A 19,942-nucleotide genomic window follows, 5' to 3' on the forward strand; every position below is an offset into this window, starting at 1 on the left:
TTGTAATTAAAAGTAAAATATAAAATTTAGGTATTTTGATAAATATTTAAAATGCATCAAACTTTGAAATTAATTATTGAAATTTGTTTTGAAATTGCAAATATCGCAATGGGTTCATTGATTAAAAACGATGGTCACATATCAAACACAGTTAATAATATGGTAATATATTGTTATTTGCTAATCACGGGTTCCCTTAAAAAAAGTTCTACATCATTTACGGAAATAAATTATGTTATTATAACTATTTTCTGTAATTAAATAGTGTCAGGGCTAGTACCGCGCATTGAGGGGTCAGGTGAATGGTTTAGGATATTCCCTAGATGAACGACTGATACCATACTTAGAGTTAGTTGGATTCGGGTCAGCAGCATTGATCCGGACGCTTGATTTGCGGTACAATTTAATATCCGCATTGATCGAGCGTTGGCGCCCAGAGACCCACACTTTTCATTTGTTGTGTGGGGAGTGCATTGTCACTCTGGAGGATGTTGCATTGCAACTTGGGCTTCCAATTGACGGGAGTGCCTTAACAGGCGTAAGTATGATAGTTGAGCTGGCTGCCTTTTGTTATAGCCTACTAGGAGTCTCGTCTAACAATGCCGAGTCCAAATTTACGGGGTTTGAGATTTTCATGGCTGAAAGCCAATTTTGAACATTTATCAATTAATGCCACTGAGCAGGAGGTGATATGCGCAGCTTGAGCATACATTATGCATATTATAGTGGGTGTACTGATACCGGATGCGAACAACAACAAGGTTCATTTGATGTATTTACCCCTATTAGCTGATTTGCAGAATGTTCGCTCGTATAGTTGGGGTTCCGCAGTTCTAGCTATGTTTATTATGAGCTTTGTTGGATGACAAAGCCTGATACCGTAGACATAGGCAGATGCCTTATAATGCCTCAGTCATGGGCTCTTTATCGGATGTCATTCTTGGAATTAGTTAGGCACCAAGCATACGTATTTCCACAAGTGAACAGGTGATTAAATTTAACTTGTAATAGCAATTAATTGATATTTTTTTTCTAATAATACTATTCTAACGATACTATTTTAACATGTAAATTGTTTTCATAGATGGAGTTCTTATCCGGGTATCGGCAGGTCATACACTATCTCAATATATCGTTGATGATTGAACAACATGGGGAAGGGGTGAGCTATTCCAATATTCGTGACATGTAACTACTTTGTATATCTTATTGGAACTATGTTAAATTTTAACCATGTTATTAATCATATAGTTTATCTGGATATCGTATCGGAGACCAAAAATTGCGGTTGTTATACCCTCATCTGCCCGTATTCATTCTCACATACGGTGCATTAACACACCAATTATCAATTTCCAGACAGTTGAGTGGTATAACGGGGATCGAGTACTCCAGCAGTTTGGTTGCATCTAGTAAATCCCAGCTCCACCAATACAGTTGGGGAAGATTCACGAGATTAACAAGAGAGGAAAACATGAAAATCATTGGGGGGTTGTACACTAGAAATATATTGCAGTGTGGGATAATTAAATGGCGTGAAGACCTCAGATGGATATTTCTTCCGATTTGCAACCATCGTTAGAGCACATACAATGGTTCTCTAGTACAAGAAAACTATATTTACTTGGTAGGCAGTCGACTGTAATCCCTCGCACATGCATCGACTTGGGGTATACAAGCCAGTGCTCAATATAAAAGCCGAGCCAGAGCTCGAGCCCAAGCCTGAGTTCAAGCCCGTGCCTAAACAATCACATACACATTCCGGTGATAGTTCTTATCATCCAGAGTTACGGGTCAATGACTATTTTTTGGGCTCATTAGGACACATATATCATTCCAAGTTTGATATCTTTAGTCCTGTACCACCACAGTACAGCACTCCTCCCAGCCCGTATCCACCGTATTACTTTACTCCTCCTAGATCGTATCCATAGCAGTACAACACTCTTCCTAGCTCAAGCTCATTGATTGCGTTCGAGGCATATGATTTTTCTTTCGTGTTTCGCACACGCCCACCTGTGACTGAAGAAGATGTTGATCATCGCGATCACCCACAACGTGAACATCGATCCCTGCAGAAATATACCCCTAGGATCACACCATCAAACCATCAATTTTAGGAGTTTCTTGTAATGTAAATATTGTAAAAGTTTGTACTTTTTTTATTTTAAAAAAATATAAACCAAGAAAAAGACAATCTTTGTATTTATTTAATTAGATTAATTGCAACATTAAAATTTCTTACCAAACTTTGTGGTCATAAATTAGATTAATCGTAACATTACAACATTACTACATTAAAACTTGGAACAAACTTTGTAATATAAATTTTGTAATATAAATTAAATACATTACAATATTAAAACTTGCAACAAACTTTGTAATATAAATTTTGTTATATAAATTAAATACATTACAACATTAAAACTTGGAACAAACTTTGTAATATAAATTAGGTACATTCGATTACATAAGGTCAATTTCTACCCGATCGTAACGATCGTCCAATATGATAGTTTCGTTGCGGGCATTTACTCCGATTATGACTAGCTAATCTACATAATCCACAACGCTTACCATCAGATTTCTTCCTAATGTCCATTTCATTGTGGATTCTGGATGATTGCGGATAACCTTTCAAATTCTTATGCAACTCTTTGTCTGGGACAAGCTCGAAAGTCATTGGAGGCACCTTCCACATAGACAAGTCAAGCAGGACGGGGAACTCATTCTCCCAGATACGCAGCGTACACTTGAGGGTGTACACATTATCGAAAAATTGTTCAACATTGAGAGAGACTTTAGTACACGCTGCCATGGCATGCGCACATGGATAATGAAGTGTTTGGAACCTCCTGCAATCGTACTGTCTGTTTTGGAGATCAACTTCATAAGACCTAGGTGGTATATCGGGCCAATGATCGATGGTCTCTGTAACTTTAAACGTTTCAAAACGTCGTGAATATACTTTTACATTCATTGACCTCGCCATCCGACAGTTTACAACCATTACATCTCTGACATCTTTGACAAACACATGTCCCGCTTCCATCTAGTTGACTTGTTGCTAACCCATTCTTGGCATCAAGGTAGCCAACTTGTAGAATGTAGCCGAGGATACAGATGAAATTGAAAGACATCGTGTTTTCAACAATACAGAGTTGATCCCTTCTACCAAGTTTATGGTTACTTGACCATAGCAAAATCATTCGTCAAAACTTTGAGCCCATTGCCAAGGCTCCATGGTAACCAACCATTATCGAAAAGATGTGTTCGCTTGACCCTACATGTCACTTTCAAGTAGAGTCATTCTTTGGCAGAAAATGTATGGCTCTAGCTCCTACGCTGTATATGTATTAAGAAAAGATAAGTGACAATATTGCCCTAAAACATTAAAACTTATATTGAAAAGATAAGGTTATCATTTACCTATTCTTACAACTTGTCTCCGCTAGTCTGCATTCTTATAATTTGGATGGAAGTTAGTCGCGATGTGCCAGATGCAGTAAACGGATCTCTATGGCACACCGGAACACTTAATGGCAGCAACTAATCATTTCCCTCTATTGGAGATGATGCAAATATTATCGTTGCTAATAACATACCTCCATAGGTTGGTAAGGAAGAATTCCCACGATTCCATGTTTTCCTTATCTATGATGAAAAATGCTATCAGGAGCATTTTCTTATTTCTATCTTGAGCAAACACAAGAAGTAGGATCTGTGTATATTTTCCGTATAGCCAGGTCCCATCTACTTGCACAAGTGACTTGCAGTGGGAAAATGCGCGCACACATGGATCAAATGTCCAGAACATTAGATGGAAAATTCTTTTTCCAGTTGTAGTTGGTCATCCGGGCCGTAATAAGGTCATGTCTGTAACTCAATGACAATCCCCAGTACGTACTCCCGCATAGTGGCTATCTATCCTGTAGCTCATTGTACGACGCATCGAAATCCCCGTACAATTGTACCATTTCCATTTGTTTAGTTATCCACACATTTCGCTATGATACTCGATACTAGAATCATACCTGCATTTTGACAATCAGTACCGAAACTTTAATGGTCGACATGTCTTTTACCATTAGCATGATACACGTACAAATAGTTTTGGAATCAAGTTTGCGATGATCTTCTGTCATACTTGTTGATGTGCATGTGTGAAACCCAACAAATTTTCGTATCTCCCACATTTATGACTTATGAATAAATGCAGCTAGTACCCGCCAATTACAACCTTCCGCCGACTTTCAACACTCTCCAATATATAATGTTGGTTTAGACACTGCGACTTTGTAGTCCATTGATATATTGATGCTATACTGCTTAATAATAATACGCATTCTTCCTTACTTTTGAATCTCTAGCCTATGAAAAACTCCTCATGATCAAAATTTACGGCCAGCCATGAATAGGTAGTATTTCAGGATACTCTGGGAACTCAGCTAAGTGTGTCGCGTCGGGGTCTTTAAGCTACATATGTGGCCTAGGATTATTGCGTTGCGTCGAGGTCTTTGAGCTACATATGTGGCCTAGGATTATTATGTATCACAATACGTCGAATCTGGTTCCCGACTAAAGACGTGTTAATCTTTCCATCGTCATTCACATCTTCGTTGTCAATATCATCGGGGACCTCATCTACATCGGGATCACTATCACCATCGACCTCTTGATCACAGAGATCACTACTATTGTATCTATTATCACCAACCACATCAATATCGGGAGCAATATTAAGATCGATATCGATCCCGCGTATAGTCGATTCACTATCAACGTAAAATATTGGAGCCGCCATACACAGTTTTTTAGCTCCATGTTCTTCACCAGATGCAGTGAGATCTTCAGTTGGCTCCATATTAGCTAATTCAGCAAATAACTAAATCGATATATTTTGGTCACTCCGATTCCCACAATAAAGAGTGATCATTTTCTTTACGTTTTCATTGTCTACAAGTTCTATTTCGGTGAATTTGATGGGATCTGTCGAAATTGGAAACTTGCAGAAAGGTTTTGAGATCCTTCTCCTACAACGTCTAACAATTTTTGCACTAATCCTTTACTTCATATCATCAAACGATACATTTCTATTAAATCTCATTGCTATTTGTTGCTGACATTCAAATATACACCAAATATACTCCCTAAACACTGCAATATATTTCTGGGGCACAACCCCCCAATTATTTCCATGTTTTCCTCTCTTGTTAATCCCGTGAATCTTCCCTCTCTTTCTTTTTCTATTCTTCAAAAATTTTCTTCTCCCTTCCGGCAAAAAGTGGGGCATTGGGGACCTTATAATGGTCCCCAAACACACAACTTACGGGCTACAAAGATGACCCGTCCCATCGCCTGACGGCCGCAGTTTAGTGCCGCCTGTGGAGATGGCGTGACCAGGGGTGCTGCCTTTGCACTAGGCGTGACCAGGTGATGCCGCCTCTCTAACAGGCATGACCCCCACCACTCAATTGTGTTGTCCCATCGTTGACAACGGGTTTGGTTTTAGGTTGGGTTTTTTCCATATACGAGTCGTATTTGACCTATATTTTCTTTAGATACCGCCTATTAATTTGCCTTCACTGGTTTTCTTATTTTTGTTTTTTGTTTTCAGTCATATTTTGTTAGACTTCTAGGGTGGTGCCACCTATGCACCACCTTCCACCTGTTTGAATGTACTATTTTAATACATAATTTTTTAAAACATACCATTTTAGTTTTTTTTTTACAATATTTAGGTAAAAAACTCAGGGAGTGGGGAGGAAAATCTTAATATTTTTTATTTTTAATATTAATATGATTATATATTAATATTAACATAAAATTATAAAATCAGAAAAATAACACATTGGGTGCTGATGTAATACAATATAATTGGCCAATGTTAAAATTTAAAATTTAAAATACTAAATCAAGGAAAAAAATATAATTCAAGTTGCAATTTATAGATTAAGCCTTCAAAAACATAGAATATCATAAGTCATGGCAAACTTCTTTTAATCCAAATACTTTAACTCGCTTTTAACAAAGACAGTATAATATTAGCCTCCAACAACTGTTACAAATAAATATTTATTTACTTGGTTAATTTTTATTTAATTTTATATTGGTTTTTATCCGTTTATGTATAAATTATCTAAAATTTAATATATATTTATAATTTTGTAATATATTATATACATAAACATTGTGAATTAAAATTAATAAATATAAATTGTTTTAAAATTAATTTAAATATTTTAAAAAACTTGTAATAGTATTATAATGTTTTTATTTAAAAATAATCTTATTTTAAAATAATATATCAAATTAATTATATTACATTTTAAAATTGTAAACAACATTCATAATGTTTTATTTAGTATGATTTTATAAATTCTTAATTTTAAATTTAATTATTTATTTTAACTGTTTCAATTTTTAAATAAAAATTTATTTTAAGTCAATATGTATACGGTTTTGGTTTCTTTCTTTCCCGTGGAAGCTATTGGAATTTTATTAGTGAATATTGTTAAGGATAGTTAGTGACAGTTGGTCAAGAGTATCTGTTAGTAAACGCTATTATACTTGCAGGTTTTTTACCTAAAAGATATAAAAAAAAAATTTAAAATCAAAATGGCATGTGAGTCGGATTAAATATCGAAATACTATGTCATTGGGGTGGTACCTTTTCTCAAAGGAGACACCACTATTTTTTTAAAATAAAATTTATTTATATATATTTAAAAATATTATTTTATTTAGTGAAGCCATTTATATAGCGGCACCATATGTATACTACCGAAATACGGTCAAAATATGGGTTAAATTTTGACCCATGATCAGCTCGCCCAAACTACCAGTAGTAAGTGGTGCCATATGGACTGGTGGCACTAGTCACGCCTCCCTGACATGCAACATTGGTGCCAGTCAGCCATCACCACCCTCGCCCCTGTACACTGCAATTTTGCAGTGTTTAGTCCATTCCAAGGGGAAACAAAAAAAAAAAAAAAGAGGATGGGGGACCTTAATGTAACAGTCCGGTTTTAACCCTAGTCAGGATAGTAGTTTCGGGACCACAAATTCGAGTCTAAAAAATATTTTAATATTATTTTCTGTTCTGTGATATGTGAATTTACATATGTGAAAATTTCTGTAATTTAATTTGTCTGTTTCTGTGCTTAATTATGAAAAAGGATTAAATCGCGTAAAGTGTAAAAGTTGAGTGCTAGATGCTAAAGCACCTATTTGGCTTGGCTTTTAAAATAAAGGTCCTTGCATGTCAATTGGACCATTGTACTAATGCATGGACAAATATGGTAAAATGGTAAAAGGTGATTATAATGTTAGAATAATAAAATGAAAACATGAAATTGGCCATATTATCATGCATATAGCTGAAAACCAAAGAAAAAGAAAAAGGAGAAAGTCATTTTAGGTTTCGACATTTTGATTGCTTGATTAAGGTACGGTTTTAACTCGGTTTTTGATAATTTTTACGTTTCTGTAATCGTTGCTTCGTGTTCTTCAAAACCCATGTCTGAATTTCTATTTCTGTTAAAGATTTCATAAAATGCCATTGTCGATATCATGAGTTTTGTGATGTTTTTGAATGAATTATGAAGGCTTGGTAGATGGTTCATAAGTTTTGTCTTTGAGTTTTTAATGAAATTGAGCTATTTGGATTAAATTTTGAAAATGAGGTTTAGAAGGACTAAATTATGAATTGAACATGTTGTATGGGCTTATATAGAATCCATGAAAATTCGGCTAGCCCTTGTTGCAAAGAAATTTTGCATATTGGTGATTTTATAAAAAATGGACTAAATTGTCAAAGTGTGAAAATGTAAGGGCTAAAATGTAAAGTGCCCTAAATATGTGTATATGGATTAAATTGAATGAAATGAATGATTGAATGGTTGAATTTGTATTGTATTAGATCAAGAACAAAGAAAATCGGGCTTAGATTGGGGGAAGTCCAAAATAGTTGAATAGACGACTCGTTTTATCCGAAATCCGTCCGAGGTAAGTCAAATTACAATTACATGTTAAATTTACTAATTTCTACATATATAAATTGTAATCTATATTTGATGGCCTTGAGAGCCTGATGAATATTTTTCGAGTAAAGTCTGATAATTTGTTAGTATCCTAAAAGCTCTGTATACTTCTAAAGGAATATTGACATCTATCTGAGATATCGTGTAAGACCGTGTCTGGGACACAGGCCTTGTTTGAGATTTACGTATAAGACCATGTCTAGGACATCGACATCGTATCTGATTTTGTGTAAGATCCTGTCTGGGACAGAGACATTGATATTGAATTACATGTAAGACCACGTCCGGGACGTCGGCGTTGTACTTGTTTACGAGTATCTGTATCGTTTCTGAACCGTCTGATGATAGAATACGAAATATGAGAATGAGCATATGAAATGTATAACTTATACAGGTAAGTATGAATCGTACTAAAATTCTGAATATGAAAGACTCTGTCTTTGTGAAATATGTATGGAATTTGGAAATGAAGCATAACATAAATGCAAACAAAGGAGCACGATTAAGCTTATGAATTATTCTATGAAATGGCTATAAATCTTTATGGTTGAATTGTACTTCTATGCTTTAGTAGTTAGACCAATTGTATTTGGCTTACTAAGGTCTTTGTAGCTTATTTTGTGTGATTTCTGCCTGTTTTACAGTTATTGTAGCTACTGAAGGCTCGGGGATAGTTGAGGATCTTTACCATATTATCGAACTCATTTTGGTACTTTTTGAAAGTGTAAATATTTTAAATTATGGCATGTATAGGCTAGAAGTTCTATGTATTAAGTTTTGATTTGTAAATATATGTTAGGCCATGAGAGTTGGCTAGCAAATGGTATGAATGTGTTAAGTTTTGATATGGTTTTGAATGTGTTATTGAATGATGTTGATTTAGTTGTAATGAAGCATGTTTTGAGCATGAAATTGGCTGAAAATTGTTGTATGAATGTTGTTTAACATTGCTAGTAGAAAAGACTCATATAGGGGTGACAAGTTGGCTTAAACCAAGCCTGCATTGTGCCACACGGTTAAGACACACGGGCGTGTCATATGGCCATGGGCTTAATTCTGTAGCTAGCTAAGTACCACACGGCCATGGCACACGGCCGTGTCTATTGGCCGTGTGAAAAAGTTAGTATAGGACCTCTTTTTGCCACTGTTGGATCATATGGGCGTGTTTGGTGCCCGTGTGTGTCACATGGCTTAGTCACACGGGCGTGTGACTTTAAAGTTTTGAAAGATTTGGTTAAGTTCTGAAAATTCTGAATGTGTTCCTTCTAGTCCAGACCTTTCTTAAAAGTACATTTTAGGTCTCGTAAACTATCTTAAGAGATGATTGCTTATGAAATGATGTTATATGATATCTGTGATTCTGAATTGGTTTGAAATGTTTTGTTTGTCTGGTAATGCCCCTTACCTATTCTGGCAACGGATACGGGATAGGGGTGTTACATTTTATTGCTATCAGAGCTATGGTTTAGTCAGTTCTAGGACTACCATAGCGTATGTGAGTCTAGCTATACATGCCATATATCTGAAACTGTGATAGTGTAATGAATCCTGACATTGAATTGTGCTTTTATATATAGTAATGGATCCCAATAGAGCCGTAGCTGACGATGTTGAAAGCAACGTGCTTGCCCCCGTGCAAGAGACGGTGCAAGATTATTCACAACCGGCTATGAGTAACCGTGATAACGAGGCTAAGCAAGCTTTCTATCAGATGATAAATGATTGGTTCACTCAATATATCAGAACCAATCTGGCTGTACAGCAACCTCCACCCCTAGTTAATTCTTCTCAACTTCCTGCTATGCCCTCGGTGAGTCCAGTTCAACTAAGTAGACCACCAGTTGATAAGATTAGAAAGTATGGGGCTGAAGAATTCTGAGCTACAATGAATGATGATGCTAAAAGAGCCGAATTCTGGTTAGAGAATACAATACGAGTGTTTGATAGAATCCTGAGGAATGCGTTAAATGTGCCGTTTCACTTCTGAGAGATACAGTGTATCATTGGTGAAAAACTTTAATATCTGTGGTTCCGATTGAACGGGTTACTTGAGATTTCTTCCAAGTTGAATTCCAGAAGAAATACATTAGCCAGAGATTCATTGATCAGAAACGTAAAGAGTTTCTCGAGCTTAAACAGGGTCGTATGCCTGTTACTAAATACGAATGTGAATTTGTGAGATTAAGCCAGTATGCTCGAGAATGTGTATCGAATGAAGCAATAATGTGCAAAAGGTTTGAAGATGGACTAAACGAAGATATCCGTCTGTTAGTTGGGATTTTGGAAATTAAAGAAATGGTAGTGCTCATTGAGCGAGCATGTAAAGCTGAAGAATTAAGTAAAGAGAAAATAAAAGCTGATTCTGATGCCAGAGATGCTAGAAAGAGATCTTTAAGTAGATTATTTCAATCTATGTCAAAGAAATTTCGAGATGATCAAAGCCGTCCAAATGCTAATGTGGGACATTCGAATCGAGATCGAGCTAGATCGCATTCAAACTTCAGAGTCCCTGCTACTTCTGTTGCAAGTGTTGAGAATGTCCGATCTGAGAGACCTGAATGTAAACACTGTGGTAAAAGACATCTTGGAAATTGTAGATTGAATGACCGAGCTTGTTTCTGATGTGGATCTCTAAATCATTTTGTAAGAGATTATTCTGAACCTGCTGAGAGAGAGAATGTACGAAATCCGAGATTGAGTAACACCTCAACTAGGGGTAGACTTTCTAGAGATTCGAGAAATGCAAGTGGTGGTCAAAGAGTTACTTGGGATACTGCTGTTAGATCTGAGGCCAGAGCACCTGCCAGAGCCTATGCTATCCGAGCTTGTGAGGAAGCCTCGTCTCTAGACATGATTATGAGTACTTTTACTCTTTATGACCCTGGATCGACGCATTCTTATATCTGTATGAATTTAGTGCATAGTAAGACTTTGCCTGTAGAGTCTACTGAATTCGTAATTAGAGTATCGAACCCCTTAGGTAAAAGTGTCTTGGTTGATAAAGTCTGCAAGAATTACCCATTAACGTTACGAGATATTTGTTTTCCTGCTGATCTGATGCTTTTACCTTTCGATGAATTTGACATAATTCTGGGAATGGATTGGTTAACTTTGCATGATGCTATTGTGAATTGCAAACAAAAATTCATTGATTTAAGGTGTAAGAATGATGAAATAATCTCAATTGAGTCGAGTTATCTGAATGGACTACCAATTATGGTATCTGCAATGAAAATACAGGAATTTGTGAAGAAAGGCTATGAAGCCTACTTAGTTTATGTGTTAGACTCGAAAGTGGATGATAGGAAAGTTAAATCAGTGCCCGTTGCTGTGAATTCTCTGATGTGTTTCTTGAAGAACTATCTGGTTTACCTCCGATTCGAGAAGTTGAGTTAGTATCTGGTACTACTCCGATTTTAATAGCTCCGTATAGAATGACTCCGACCGAGTTAAAGGAATTAAAATCTCAGTTGCAAGAATTGACCGATCGAGGGTTTGTTAGACCGAGTTTTTCACCATGGGGTGCTCCTGTACTATTTGTGAAAAAGAAAGATGGCACAATGAGAATGTGTATTGATTACCGACAACTTAATAAAGTGACTGTAAAGAACAAATACCCTCTGCCTAGAATTGATGATTTATTCAATCAGTTGAAATGTGCTACTCTATTTTCTAAGGTAGATTTGAGATCGGGTTACTACCAGTTGCGAGTAAAGGATTCTGGTATTCTGAAAACTGCTTTCAGAACGAGGTATGGGCATTATGAATTTTTAGTTATTCCTTTTGGTTTAACTAATGCACCTGCTGTATTTATGGATTTAATGAATAGAATTTTTGGACCGTATCTTGATCAATTTTTTGTTGTATTCATTGATGATATTTTGATTTATTCACGTGATGAATCTGAGCATGCTGAACATTTAAAAATAATACTACAGACTCTGCGAGATAAACAGTTGTATGCAAAGTTTAGTAAATGTGAATTCTGGTTACGAGAAGTTGGTTTTCTGAGTCATATTGTATGAACTTCTGGTATCCGAGTTGATCCGAGTAAGATTTCAGCTATTCTGGATTGGAAGCCTCCGAGGAATGTATCTGAAGTCTGCAGTTTTCTGGGACTTACCAATTACTACAGACGATTTGTAAAAGATTTCTCTGTGATAGCAACTCCGTTGACAAAATTGCTTCAGAAAGATGTGAAATTTGAATGGTCTGAGAAATGTCAAAGAAGTTTTGATCGGTTAAAAGCTGTGTTAACTGAAGCTCCAGTATTGGTGCAACCTGAATCAGGTAAAGAATTCGTTGTTTATAGTGATGCTTCGTTGAATGGACTAAGTTGTGTTTTAATGCAAGAAGGAAAAGTTATTGCTTATGCTTCGAGACAGTTGAAGCCGCATGAGAAGAACTATCCGACACACGACCTAGAGTTAGTTGCCATCGTGTTTGCTTTGAAGATCTGGCGTCACTATCTGTTTGGTAAAAAATGTCACGTGTTTTCTGATCATAAAAGTCTGAAATATTTAATGACGAAAAAAGATTTGAATTTGCGACAGAGAAGATGGTTAGAACTGCTAAAAGACTACGAACTTGTGATTGATTATCACCCGGGAAAAGCAAATGTGGTTGCTGATGCTTTGAGTCAAAAATCATTATTTGCAATGAATGCTCATTTAGTTCTGTCTGATGATGGTTCAGTTTTAACTGAATTAAAAGCGAGACCTTTGTTTTTACAATAGATTATCGAAACTCAGAAGATTGATAATGAGATTATGGCTAAACGAACTCAGTGTAATTCTGATTCTGATTCTGAATTCTGAATAGATGATGATGACTGTCTGAGGTTCAGAAATAAACTTTGTGTTCCAAAAAATCCAGATTTGATTCAAATGATTTTGAATGAAGTTCATAGTAGTAGATTTTCTGTACATCCGGGAAGTACGAGAATGTATAATGATTTGAGACAACTATATTGGTGGCTGGGAATGAAAAGATATATCTCTGACTTTTTTTCAAGATGTTTAATCTGTCAGCAAGTTAAAGCTGAGTATCAGGTGCCATCTGGGTTATTACAATCGATTATGATTCCGGAATGGAAATGGGATTGAGTGACCATGGATTTTGTTTCAAGTTTGCCTTTGTCTCCAAAAATGAAAGACGCAATTTGGGTTGTAGTTGATCGTTTGATGAAATCAGCTCATTTTATTTAGATTCAGTTTGATTATTCACTTGATAAGCTTGCTGAGTTGTATATTTTTGATATTGTGAGATTGCATGGTGTACCATTTTCAATAGTGTCTGACAGATACCTGAGATTTACATTGAGATTCTGAAAGAAATTGCAAGATGCTCTGGGTACTAAATTGCATTTTTGCACTGCTTTTCATCCGCAAACAGATGGACAATCAGAATGGATTATTCAAATACTCGAGGATATGTTGAGATGTTGTATTCTCGAGTTTGAAGGTGTGTGGGAACAATATCTACCTTTGATTGAATTCGCTTATAATAATAGCTTTCAATCGAGCATCAAAATGGCACCGTACGAAGCCTTATATGGTTGAAAGTGTAGAACTCCGTTATACTGGTCTGAGCTCAGTGAGAAAAAGATTTACGGTATTGATTTGATAAAAGAAACAGAACAGAAAGTGAAAGTAATCTGAGATAGTTTGAAAGCTACCTCTGATCATCAGAAATCTTATGCGGACTTAAAACGAAAAGATATTGAATTTGAGATTAAAACGAAAAGATATTGAATTTCAGATCGATGATAAAGTGTTTCTGAAAGTATTTCCGTGGAAGAAACTGTTCTGATTTGGTAAAAAATGGCAAATTGAGTCCGAGATTCATCGGACCATATGAAATTATTGAACGAGTTGGGCCGGTTGCTTATAGATTGAGGCTACCATCTGAGTTGGAAAAGATACATAATGTATTTCATGTATCGATGCTTTTACGGTACAGATCTGATCCGTCCTATATGATATCCCCTTCTGAAATTGAGATTCAATCTGATATGACTTACGAAGAAAAATTGATCCGTATTTTAGCTCGCGAGATTAAAGAATTGCGAAACAAGAAAATTCCTCTAGTTAAAGTGATGTGGCATCGTCACGGTGCTGAAGAGGCTACATGGGAGCCTAAAGATTCAATAAGACAATAATATCCGAATCTGTTTAACGGTAAGATTTTTGGGGACGAAAATCCCTAAGGGGGGAGAATTGTAACAGTCTGGTTTTGACCCTAGTTAGGATAGTGGTTTCGAGACCACAAATCCGAGTCTAAAAAATATTTTAATATTATTTTCTGTGTCTGTGATATGTGAATTTACATCTGTGAAAATTTCTGTGATTTAATTTGTCTGTTTCTGTGCTTAATTATGAAAAAGGATTAAATCGCATAAAGTGTAAAAGTTGAGTGCTAGATGCTAAAGCACCTATTTGGCTTGGATTTTAAAATAAAGGTCTTTGCATGTCGATTGGACCATTGTACTAATGCATGGACAAATATGGACATGAGTTGGTAGAAATTAATGTTATGTCATTAAGGGTAAAATGGTAAAAGGTGATTATAATGTTATAATAATAAAATGAAAACATGAAATTGGCCATATTGTCATGCATATAGCTGAAAACCAAAGAAAAAGAAAAAGGAGAAAGCCATTTTAGGTTTCGGCATTTTGATTGCTTGATTAAGGTACGATTTTAACTCGATTTTTGATAATTTCTATGTTTCTGTAATCGTTGCTTCGTGTTCTTCAAAACCCATGTTTGAATTTCTGTTTTTGTTAAAGATTTCATAAAATGTCATTGTCGATATAATGAGTTTTGTGATGTTTTTGAATGAATTATGAAGGCTTGGTATATGGTTCATAAGTTTTGTCTTTGAGTTTTTAATGAAATTGAGCTATTTGGATTAAATTTGGAAAATGAAGTTTAGAAAGACTAAATTGTGAATTGAACATGTTGTATGGGCTTATAAAGAAGCCATGAAAATTCGGCTAGCCCTTGTTGCAAGGAAATTTTGCATATTGGTGATTTTATGAAAAATGGACTAAATTGTCAAAGTGTGAAAATGTAAGGGTAAAATGTAAAGTGCCCTAAATATGTGTATATGGATTAAATTGAATGAAATGAATGATTGAATGGTTGAATTTGTATTGTATTAGATCAAGAACAAAGAAAATCAGACTTAAATCGGGAGAAGTCCAAAATAGTTGAATATACGACTCGTTTTATCCGAAATCCGTCCGAGGTAAGTCAAATTACAATTACGTGTTAAACTTACTAATTTCCACATATATAAATTGTAATCTATATTGGATGGCCTTGAGAGCCTGATGAATATCTTTCGAGTAAAGTTTGATAATTTGTTAGTATCCTAAAAGCTCTGTATACTTCTAAAGGAATATTGACATCTATCTGAGATATCGTGTAAGACCGTGTCTAGGACACAGGCCTCGATTGAGATTTACGTATAAGACCATGTCTGGGACATCGGCATTGTATCTGATTTTGTGTAAGACCCTGTCAGGGACAGAGACATTGATATTGAATTACATATAAGACCACGTCGGCATTGTATCTGATTTTTTATGAATGTAAATATTTTTTAATTATTTTAAAGTTATTTTGTTAGTAGTTTATGACTAGGTTATAAATTGTTTGGGTTTAGTTTAGTGTTTTGTGATTAGGTTATTTTGTTAGTAGTTTAGTGTTCGGAGACTCACACTTTTCATTTGCCGTGTAGGGAGTGCACCATCACTCTACAGGATGTTGCACTGCAGCTCAGGCTCCCTATCGATGGGAATACAGTCACGGGCGTAAGTTCGGCCTCTAAGCCGGCTGCCTTTTGCTGTAACTTACTTGGACGCTCGCCTTGTGAGGGAAAATTTACGGGTTTGAGGTTTTCATGGCTAAAGGTCAATTTTGAGTATTTACCGAGTACTGCTAGTGAATGGGAGATGATGCACGCTATTCGAGCTTACATTATGCACATTATAGGGGGTGTATTCATGCCAGATGCAAATGAAAACAAGATCCACTTGACGTACTTACCCTTATTATCTGATCTGCATAACATCCGGTCGCATAGTTGGGGGTCCGCAGTGTTAGCTATGTTGTATCACGAACTTTGTCAGACAACAAATCCTTCTACGGTGGACATAGATAGATGCGTCATATTGCTGCAGTCTTGGACGCTTTACCGGATGTCATGCTTGGCATCGATTAGTCACTAATCATATGTATTTTCACTCGTGAATAAGTGATGAATTTTTACTCATTATAACAATTAGTTGACATTTTTTTCAAATGATATTATTCTAACAATTTGTTTTCGTAAATGAAGCACTAATCCGGGTATCGGGAGGTCATACATGGTTTCGATATACAGCTTGATGATTGAGAATCATGCTGGAGAAGAGGTAAGTTTTTCTAATATTCATGACATTTTATTATTTTATTTTACTCGACCCTCGTTAATATAACTATGTTATTAATTGTGTAGTTCATTTGGATGTCATATTTTGTCCTGAAAATTAGGGCGGTTATTCCCTCGTCTGCCCACGTCTACTTAAACCTATGGTGCATTAACGCACCCATTATCAATTTCCAAACAGTGGAGTGGTATCATGCTGATCGAGTACTCCAACAATTCTGTTGCATACAGTATATCCTGACACTGCTTGTACAAGTAGGGGACATCCACGGGATTAACAAAAGGGGGAAACATGGAAATGATTGGGAGGAAGTGCATGAAGAATATATTGTAATGTGGAACAACTAGTTGGGACGGATACCTCAAATGGATCGTGCTTTGGATCTGCAGCCATTGTTAGAGTACATACAATGGTACTCTGAGATAGGGAAACCATATTTCTTTGGTGGACGGTCGATGGTAGTCCCCTTACATGACAAATATGGTTTCCCCATTTCAAAGTACCACTGTATGTACTCTAATGAGGGCTGCAAATCCAAAGCACGATCCATCTAAGGTATCCGCCCCAACCAGTTGTTCCACATTGCAATGTATTCTTTATGCACTTTCACCCAATCATTTCCATGTTTCCCTATCTTGTTAATCCCGTGGATGTCCCTTAATTGTACTGACAGTGGCGGGATATACTGTATGCAACCGAACTGTCAGATTACTCGATCATCGTGATACCACTCCACTGTCTGGAAATTGATAATGGGTGCGTTAATGAACCATAGATTTGAGTGGATGTGGGCAAACGAAGGAATAATTGTCATAATTTTAAGGATTCTGTAACGCCCCAATTTTCGGGAATTCTGTGAATGTTGGCATAGGTTTAATTATGTTAGTGGGCCTCAAGAAGGCCAAAGCTTAACATAGAACCCGACAATTTTAGTTAATTTTTGTTTCATAAGAAAAATGGGGTAAAATTATGAAATAGGACCTATGTGAAAATGTTTGAAAATGCTATAGGCTAAATTGAAGTGGCCAAAAAAATAGGAGTGCAAAATAGGAGGATTTGCATGACAGACCTCCCATTTTACATGAAGTGGCCAGCCATCATGTTGTTGTAGACAAAATGTGCACTTGATATCCATAATTTATGGTACAAATTGATACAAATTGATAATGGGTTAGGTAAATGTTCCATGATAATGGATTAGGTAAATGTTTCATGATAATGGGTTAGGTAAATGTTCCATGATAATGGGTTAGGTAAATGTTCATGATGGGCATTTCATGTCTTTTGTATTAAAGAATTAAATGGATGAAATATGAAATTTTATTAAAAGAAAAAGGGGTGAAAAGAATAAAGTTTTGTCCATCTTTGTTCATCATAGCCTAAAGTTAGAGAAGAGAAAGGAGAGGAGAAAGCTCTTGAATGTTCGGTCATTTGGGGAAGAAAATTGAAGGTAAGTTCATGGTAGTTTGCTTCTATCTTGATGTTCATGAGTTCTTCTTGATTCTATCTTAACTCTTGAAGCATATTTTGGTTTTTAGTTGTGTTGTGAGTATTTAGCCATGAATTAAAATGAAGGAAATGGTTGTTGTTTCATGTTCTTTTGATGAAAAATGGAAGATAGGTGAAGTTGAGCCAAACAAATGAGCATGCATGTGCCTTAGATGCTAAGGGGGAAAATTGGCTAACATGTTGTGCTATAAAATGATGAAATGGAGATTATACTTAAGTAAAATCATAGATATGTGATGATTGATTGGTGATATACATGTTTAAATAACAAGCATGCAAGTTAGGTGTGAAAGAGTGATTTGGTAATAAATCTGCTTGGGACAGCAACAGTAATGTGAATTAGGAAAATCACCATAAATTGTGGGAGATGAGTTAGAAGCTGAATAAATTATGTAATTAAAGCTTAATGAGTCTAGTTTCAAATGGAATAAACGAGAACATATTTTCAATTCTGTACAACGGGAAATTTGATTTGTAATGAAGAGTGGTCAGATTAGTCAAATAGTGAAACATGGGAAACTTTAAGAAATATCTGGTATTGATTGGCCAAACCAAAAATTCTGAAAATTTTATGGATAGAAGATATATGAGTCTATTTTTAGGAAAAATTAACAGCACTTGATTTGGAGTTCCGCAGCTCCATTTATAAATGATTTAGTGACTGATGCTCAGGAAGACAGCTTGCAGTGAAATTATGATTATGTGGTAAACATTGACAAAAATTTGTTAATGAGTTGCTTATTGATTTCTTATAAGCTTACTATGATCTGTAGGTGTGGTTGGCCGAATATTGTAAGGGGTTAATACGTAGTTCGTATTTGAATAGTTAGATTAATGTGTTAGTAATCCAATTGTAGGCAGTTCGTGTGTGGATCTCGTCAGCATATCGTCGCAAACAGGTGTGTAACTAACACCCTCTTTCTTAGTCTGGATCGGCAAAAGTCGAAAAGGCGAAATGCCGAAAATCGGTATTTTGTAGATTTGCGAGTGTGCGAATGCTCGTGAGGTAAATCGATTAATGTTTTTGGTAAGCTGCAAATTTTGGACTGTAAAGTGCATGATTTACGTGCCTCGATATTTTTGGGCTTAATGGGCCAAAATTGGAATGATAGGCCAACAGCCCAATTCGAGTAAGAACCCTCGGTATGTGATTACATTAGTACGTGAAAAGTAGGAATATACATGAAAAACCCTAAAATAGATAAATTACTGAGATACCTTTAAAAGTGGAAAATTTACAGTTTTACCCCTAGTAGATAAATTACCGAAATACCTAGGGTTAAATTGACCTAAATGCATGTTTGACTGTTGTTATTTACTGCATGCCATGTTATTACCTAATGCATGGGATTGGGATATTGACGGAGGAAGTACTGAAAGTGGCTTGTCCACGTACTGGAGGCTTTGCTTCAATTTACTATTAACTGAGCAGTAAGGCTACAACTGTGGAGTGTTGGGCTGGGTGGGTTGAGCTATTCCTACATGGAGTGTAGGGCTGGTACAGTGGAGTGTAGTGGTTGGTGGGTTGAGTAGTCTCCCAAATGGGCTTGCATATGTTATTGATGTTGCATGTATTTTGAAATGGGCCTATGGGCCATCACATTATCTGAATAAGGGCTAAGGCCCGGTTTATTATGTCTGAAAAGGGCTCGGTCCAGACCACTTGCTACTGAATGGGCTTAGGCCCAATAGGCTTGAGTGACTTGGGCTTTAAATGGGTTTTCCTTACTCACTGAGTTTCCCCAAACTCACCCCTTTTATTTTCATCAACGCAGGAAATCCCCAACCATAGTGGGCTTAGAGCTGTGAGGGAATTCGGAGTGACCATCCGTTCTGAAAGTTTAATTTTCTTCTGGTGAACTGGACATCCTTTTATTTACGCTTGAAGTTTTGGGTTTTTAAATGTAATAAGGCCGCTTAATTATTTTTGATGGTTTTAATATGTATTACTAAG

This window comes from Gossypium arboreum, chromosome 5, assembly GCF_025698485.1.
Source record: "Gossypium arboreum isolate Shixiya-1 chromosome 5, ASM2569848v2, whole genome shotgun sequence".
Classification (NCBI taxonomy): domain Eukaryota; kingdom Viridiplantae; phylum Streptophyta; class Magnoliopsida; order Malvales; family Malvaceae; genus Gossypium; species Gossypium arboreum.